Source organism: Pteropus medius, unplaced genomic scaffold (assembly GCF_902729225.1).
Source record: "Pteropus medius unplaced genomic scaffold, Ma_sr-lr_union100, whole genome shotgun sequence".
Classification (NCBI taxonomy): Eukaryota; Metazoa; Chordata; class Mammalia; order Chiroptera; family Pteropodidae; genus Pteropus; species Pteropus medius.
Window position 1 is genome coordinate 18,886,590 of NW_024349797.1, and position 7,713 is coordinate 18,894,302.

At 42.7% G+C, this 7,713-nt stretch overlaps 1 pseudogene; it reads right to left on the bottom strand.

The window, feature by feature from the left end:
- Positions 1-722: 722 nt before the first annotated feature.
- On the bottom strand, positions 723-841 carry LOC120619843 (uncharacterized; annotated as a pseudogene).
- Between the last annotated feature and the right edge of the window lie 6,872 nt (positions 842-7,713).

The following is a 7,713-nucleotide window of genomic DNA, read 5'->3' on the forward strand; positions in this document are numbered from 1 at the left end:
GAAAATGAAAATTACCGATCAATGCAGTAAGAATAGAATGAATGGTGTTTCAATTGTGCTGCGGGAAAATGTAACTCAGAATCAAGATGTCCTATTTACCTTCTCTCCAATTCCAGCTCCTTCCACATAATAGCAACATAAATAAGGACGCAATGCGCTGGGGAGTGGTGAGGACGCCGCTCCGAGTCCCTAACCTCAGACAAACCCCCGCGACAGTGACGTGGGCTCTGAGGAGGACGGCGGGTCACAGGGGCCTCTGCGAGCTCGCCTTTCCCGATGTCACCAATTCCTGGGCCTGTGGCCCTTCTGCACACCGAGAGTGCTGTGGGGTTCTGCTTTTTTAATTGCAAAAGTCAGGTCGTGGTTTTAATTAGCAAGCATAGGCCACCGACAAAGATCTGTCCCCACGGATGCTCAGACGAGGAGTGGTCATGATCAAGGAAATCGTTCCAAACAGGACGCTGGAGTCGCGGAGGGATTTAGGTGATACATTTTAAATTCGTATTATTGGTGTTGTCAAAAGATTCATAGCTTTCATTTCTTGAGCAATGGATACAGCCAACGTGATTTTTGAATGTGATTTATTTATTCATAAAAGAACTATGTTTTGAATGCCTACTATGCTATGGGTACAGCGAACAGAGCAGGTAAAAACTCCTGCATTCATGGAGCTTTTATTTTGGTGGAAGATAAACAAGTAAATAGATTTTTTTTTTTTTTTATGCCTACCACACTCAGTCTCCCTAGGTGGTCTCCCATCCAAGTATTTACCAGGCCCAACCCTGCTTAGCTTCCGAGATCAGACGGGATCGGGCGTGTTCAGGGTGGCGTGGCCGTAGACAAAAATAAATAGGTTTTATAGAATGCAATGAGCGCGGCAGGAAAATAGTGACAGGAGGGCGATGGGCTGCACGTTGCCGGAGGACTGTCAGAGCAGGGGGGCAGGGGAGACCCGTCGGCGGAAGAGCAGCTGGAGCAGTATGTGCCAAGGGCCAGAGGCGAGCAGGTGCTTGACGTGTGGGGAGAACAGGAAGGTCACACGGGCTCATGTGTGCTATGGCAGCCCACTGTGCGGTGATGTCAGAGAGAAAATTGAGGCCCCGGGTGAGGCTGAGGATCTCGACTGCGCGTGTACGCTCTTAACCGCTGTGCTCACCTCTTCCGCCATGCCAGGAAGCCCTTGGCTGTCACCTGGATGAACGTGAGGCTATCTGAGTATTCCTGCAGAGGGGGCGAAATGCATACTCGAAGCCCGTTTTTCTGGCTTCTTCTTACATCTTCTTACATCTGTCCAGTTGTCTCGATCTGCAGCCCGTCCGCCCTGATTCAAGCTGCCTCGTGTCGCCCCTGGATTACCAAAAGAACTTTCTATTTGTTCTGCTGCTCCCCCAGCACCCATTCCCCATGTAGTGGCCAGAATCTGATTTCAGCACCATCCCCCAGCTTAAAATCGTCTGTCAGCAGTTTCCCGTGGCTCTTAGAATCGAGTCCTGAATCTGTCATGGGGACCACGACCCTGCCTGGTCGGTCCCCTGTCCTCTTTTCACCCTCACAGCCTGGGCTCCAGCTCTGCTGGCCCTTTCTGCAACTCAGACACATCATGTGCCTTCCAAGTTCATGTCCTTCATATGTGCACTTGTCCCTTATCTTCTACCTGGCTAGTCTCCTCTCCATATTCCTCAAAGCTCAATTCAAATGCCACTATTTGCCTTTCCTAATCTCCAGCCCTACTCTTTCAAGGGCTGGTCAGGTCCAGGATTCCATGTCACAGTCTCTTAATTTATCTGTGTTGTTCCCTCATGACACCTGTGACATTTATTTATGTGATTCTTTGTTCTTTGCTATAGCTCAGCATCCGGAACAGTATCTAGGTGCCCAACAAGAAGAAATAAATACATGCCTCACTGCCAGACTCTAAGGTATACAAGGGCAGGGAGCTCTTAATTTGCTCACCGCAATTCTCCTGTGCCCAGCCCAGTGCCCAGCACCTAGAATATGTTTCATAATGACTTCGCAAAAGAAAACATGCAGTGAGCAAAATATCAGACTCTGGCGTTTTTCTCTGATCTTGTCCGGGGGAAGGTTTTTCCAGCTGTGGTAGTGGATGCCCGCCATCTTTAGTCTTCATTCTGGTTGACTTATGAGCTGGTCCAGCTGTGTCCCCAACCCACCACTCAGAGAGACCCGCTGTGCTTCTTTGTTTGCCCTGGCTCTGTGGAGTCTCAGAAGCAATTTTTTTTTTTTTTTGGCTCACTTGTAAAAATTCCGTGAGTCTATTTCGTGTGCAGACCCCAGGCTTCGTGATTTCGCTTCCCTTCCCTCCCTCTGCTTGGTGGCCTCCGGAAAATATTTTCTTCTTCAGTGTTGAATATATTTTTCTACATGACTACACATTCACTGCGAAATAGTATACAGAAGATGAAGAAATAAAGACTTGGGTTTCCAGCAATGCTAAGAATCGGATAAATTAGGGGTGTGCGTTGAGTCTCAGGAAGGGTCTCGGTCAAATCCCAGCTTATTCCACCATGGCTCATGGTCCCGACCCACGGACCCGCTTCAGATCCTCACTCTGTCCTTTGCCTGGTCCTCTTGCTTCACCTTACTAGCCAGTCTTTTTCTGGTTTTGGAAACTCTCACCTTAATGCAGTGCCAAAGTCTTGCCAAACTTTTTTCTCTGAGCCTGAGCACAGCTCACTCTGACCTGTGTCCTCTTCATTTTCAACGCTTGCTGGGATCTTGCAGAGAATCAGCTGGCCTTCGGTGTAGACACCTGAGCTTCCATATGTCTACATTAAGCTCTCAGATTCTGACTTCATTGTCTGAATTACAGCTCCTGGGACCCATGAATGCCTGGATTATCTTGGGGTGGCTGTATATAGATTGTTCCCTGCATTCTCCCTCATCTCCCAGAAACTCCCAGAAACTCAAGGTATATTCTTCCTTTTTGTTCAAAGTGCATCTATTGTGAAAAGCAAATAGTTGTGTCTTAATGTATTTTATTCCAGTCTGAAAATCTCTGCCTTTTAATTGAAATACTTTGTCCGTTTATGTTTAATGTAATTACTGTTGTGGTTGGGTTGAAGTCTGCCATCTTGCTATTTATTTTCTATTTTTCCTATCTGTTTTTTGTTCCTCTTTTTACTCTCTCTCTGTTTCTCTGTCTCTCTCTCTCTTTTTTTGGTTTGAGTATTTTTTTAGTATATGATTTTTTTTCTCCTATGTTGGCTCTTCAGCTATACCTCTTTGTGTTATTAGAAAATCGTTGCTCTGTGGATTGTAATATGTGTTTTTAACTTATCACAATCTATCATGAATTAATATTCCATCACTTCACATAGACTGTTAGAACTTTCTAATGATAAACTTCCATTTATCCTTTTTATACTTGTGTTATTGTGGCCATATATTGTACTTCCTCATCTGTTATAAATTGGAAATTAACAATATAGTGTTCTTAATTTTGCTTTAAACAATTTATCTTTTAAGGAAATAGAGAAACAAGAAAACAGTTTTTTGAATTTATCCCCCATGTTTATGATTTCTGGGGCTTTTCTATACTTTGGGTAGATTCAAGCTTCTGTGTAGTATCATTTTCCTTTAACATAAAGAATTCCTGTTAACATTTCTAAGAGTTTTAGGTCTGCTAGCGATGAATTATCTAAGATTTTGTTTATCTGAATGTTTTTATTTTGTCTTCACTTTGAAGAATATCTTTGCTGGATAGAGTAATCTAAATATATAAATTCCACCCACTCCCCCAACATTTTAAAAACATTATTTTCCGTTGTATTCTGGCTTGCATATTTCTGATGAGAGCAGTAGTCACTCTTATCATTGTTCCTCTCTATGTGAGGGAGTTTTTCCTCCGGTTGCTTTTAAGATTTTCTCTTTATCTTTCATTTTTGGCAATTTGACTATGATGTGTCTGAAAGTATGTTTATTTCTGTTCTTTGGAGTTTGTTGAACTTCTTGGAGTATGGGTTGGTATATTTTATCAAATTTGGAAAATTTGAGCCATTAAATTTTCCAATATTTTTTTCTACTCCTACTTCTCTTCTGGGGACTCCAACTATACTTATATTGGATCAACTGATATAGTTTCACAGGTCAGTTAAGCTCTTTTCATTTTTTTTACCCCCTTTCTCTCTGTGTATCAATTTAAATAGTTTCTATTGCCTCTTTTCCCCCATTTTACTATTTTTTTCCCTGCATTGACCAATTTGCTGATAAAACTATTCAGTAAAATTTTCCATTTAGATATTTTATATTTCAGTTCAAGAATTTCCATTTACTTCTTTTTAAAATTTCTCTACAGATATTTCCCATCTATTTTCTTATTAGGTCTATTTTCTCATTTAAAACCTTAAATGTATTTATGTGTTTCTTATTATTTACTGATAATTCTATAATCTCTGTCATATCTGTGTCTGTGTAACTGACTTTTTTCTCTTGATCATTGGTCATATTTTCCTGCTTCTTTTCAACAGTAAATTTTGATAATATATATGCTAGATATTTAGATATTACATTGTTGAGAGTCTGGATTTTGTTGTCTTCCTTTAAAGATTGTTGGGTTTTGTTTTGGCTGTCGGTGAAAGTATTGGTGGATTAGCCTGATCCCTTTGAGGATTGTTTTTAAACTTGGTTTTTGTGAGTCTCATGTAGACTTTACTTAAGGGCTAGTTTAACCTTGTTTGTAAGGTATGGCCTTTCTGTAAATTCAGCTGAGTGTCTGGAGAGTTTTTTTGAGGTCTCTCTACCTTGGCAGTTCAGAATGTCAGTATCTACTAGCGCTGCGTGATCTTCAAAATCTTTATTCAGCTTCCCGCTTCGCAGTAGTTGTTACCTGTCACCACAGTGTGGTTTTTTCCTGCACATGCACAGCTTTGTAGATGGTCGAAGACTTAGAAGGACCTGTATGCAGATTCTGGAATTTCCTTTTTTATGCACCTCCCTCCTCCAACCCACAAATTCCAGTGCCCCAAACGATGGCCCCAAACCGTGATTTCTGCCTCATTAATTCAACAACACCAGCATGTTTTCTTGGGCTTCACCTTCCTGTACTGTAGATCATAAAGCACCTTCAGGCAGAAATCCAGAGAAATTGTAGCACTTATCTCATGAGTTAATTTTCTCTCAGGCATCATAATCCTGTGATGACTCTTGTACAATATCTGAAAATGTTATATATATTATAATCGATGTATATTATATATTAATAATAATATATTTCCCCTAATATACATAAACCAGTCTTATCGTTGTTTTCAGCAAGAGGGATGATCTAGCACCAGGTATTTCATCATGGCCCGAAGTTTTGTCATATCCTCTCTTAACTGTGCCGGAATGTTGTAAACCACCTTGAAACCCATTTTCTTTATTTGGAAGTGAGTGGTGATTATTTGTACTTATAAACAAGTCGTCCAATGTCCTTTTCCTGATTATGTTTGGGCAGAGGATGGAGGGACAGTATGAGGCAAGATGAACCCTTAGGGAGCTCTCCAGCAGGTACTACGAAAGATTCCACGATAGAACTTGGTAGCAGAAATGGGTTTATACGTGTAGCACGTATTCTCCGCTCTTGATATTTCCTTCAAAGTGGACAGACATCTACTAGTGTAATACTCTTGACCTCTTTCCCCACCCCAAGTCTTCTTGAGTGGATAGAATGTGTTACTGGATTGATGGATTTGGGGGTAGAACGGGAACGTTTGGCTCGATGCCACTCCCTTGCCTTTCTCTTGGTGACCTGGCTACCTGGGTTCCTCCCTCATGGCTTAATTTAAACAGTGACATGCAGGAAGTGAGTAGGAGCTCCATAATTGTTAGAATTAGAAGTTGTTATTATTGTTAGTATTTTTCCTTTGTTTTAGTCTCATTTCCGTCTTCTTTTTTTTTTTTTTTTTTTTCCCACTCTTAGGGGTCTCTAGAAAACAAAACCTTAGAAATTATCTTAGGTCTGCTTTCCTCGTTCGAGTATCTAATGAGGAGGTCTAGGGAACTCCAGTGGGAATAGGGTGACCCTGATGAAATCCCTTGACTTATCCAGAAATCGTAGAGATGAAGTCTGGTTCGTTTTTATGTGGCTTCTGTCTGGAGACACTCAGAGTCACGGGGCTTGTCCATTCACATGGCACAGAGAACCCCAAAGGGCAGATGACACGGCTATAACCAGTTGGTGGCTTGGATGCCTATCGAGCAATCTAGGAGGCAAAGAGTGTTTGAAGTATGCTGAGAGGTGAGGAAAGCCAGGCAAAGGTGACAAAACCAGTCTGGAAAACTACCCCCCCCAGATCAGTAATGGAGTGCTTGGATGAGAATGACCTCAGAGCTCGTCTCTCTGCATGGCTAATTCTTATCTACATTTGTAGAGTTATGGGAAAAAAAAAACAAAAAAAAACAAAAGCAACATAATGTGAGCTTAAGAGCAGGGACTCTGGGGACAGATGAACTGGTTTGGTTCCTAGTTTCATCACTTACCGACTGTATGGCTTTTGGCAAACCTTTTGACCTTTCTGTGCCTCGGTTTATTCATTTGTAAAATACTAGTACCCTGTTCATAAGGTTGTTGAGAAAATTAAATGAGCTCAGTGATATGAGACAGAATGAGATAATATGGAATACTTTAAATATCGTTAGTTATGCCAGATAATATTTACTGTGTTTCTTAGGTGCAGACTATTCTAACAGCTTGTGCATCATGGCTCCTTAACCTTTACACATAGAATCCTATGAGATAGGTCACTATTACTATCTCCACTCGACAGACGAGGAAACGGTTTCCTAATCTGTGCTGGGGCTGAGACCCCAGGTCTGCCTGTCCGAAGCCCTTTCTCTGTTCCCTGGACCTTCCTCCAGACCCCGCCAGGTGTTGTGTTAGATCAAAGGCTGAGAACCAATATCTCGGATAAATCTTCATTCAGCAGAAATGAGAAAACAGAGCCCTGTCTGGGAGAAGTGGCTTTATTTTGGGTTCTTTTATGTGCTGGTCAGTCTGGAGACACCGACAAGGCCCAGGGCAACACAGAGATTTTTACACTCACAGATCCTAGAGATGGGAGGCGTGGCATGCAGGACCACGTGGAAAAACACCAGAGCAGTCAGGAGGCAGGAGACAGAGGCAGGAGGCGGTGTGCTTAGGCCACGGCCTTTGCTGGGATTTTCCCAGGAAAGGCAAGGCAGGGTGAAATGAATGAATGGTTTAGGATTGGTTTAGTTAGAACAATTTCCATGGGCTCAGCTACAAGGGTCATCTCTAGTTGCCTGACACCTGGCTCAGAGGAGGATGGAGGAGGTAGGGGTCTGGACTGGCTAGTTTGCATATCAAAGGCGTGCAGTAGGCTGGGTCCTTTGCCTCCTCTAAGGATTGGCTAGCCCAGGGAGGGGAAGTCTCTTTTCCTCCAGGAAAGTTTTTTTAAGATGTCAAAACATCATAATATACAGAAAACCATCCAATCAATTAATAAACACAATACGAGCTCCTTCAAGACCATGTGACACTGGCGCAGGGGACCGCATTGGGACCAGGTTTCCAGCCTCCTAGCCTATTGCTCCCCAACATAGCTTGTTATTTCCTGGGTGAGAATGTTTTGTGGCAGCCTTCTGGGCAAGAAGCAAAGGACAGGGGACAAGGGGCAGGAGAATCGTGCCGTTGTTACTGATGTCCCTTGGTCTCACTTGCTAGGGATGACGAGACAGCTGCTTAGGTCAGTG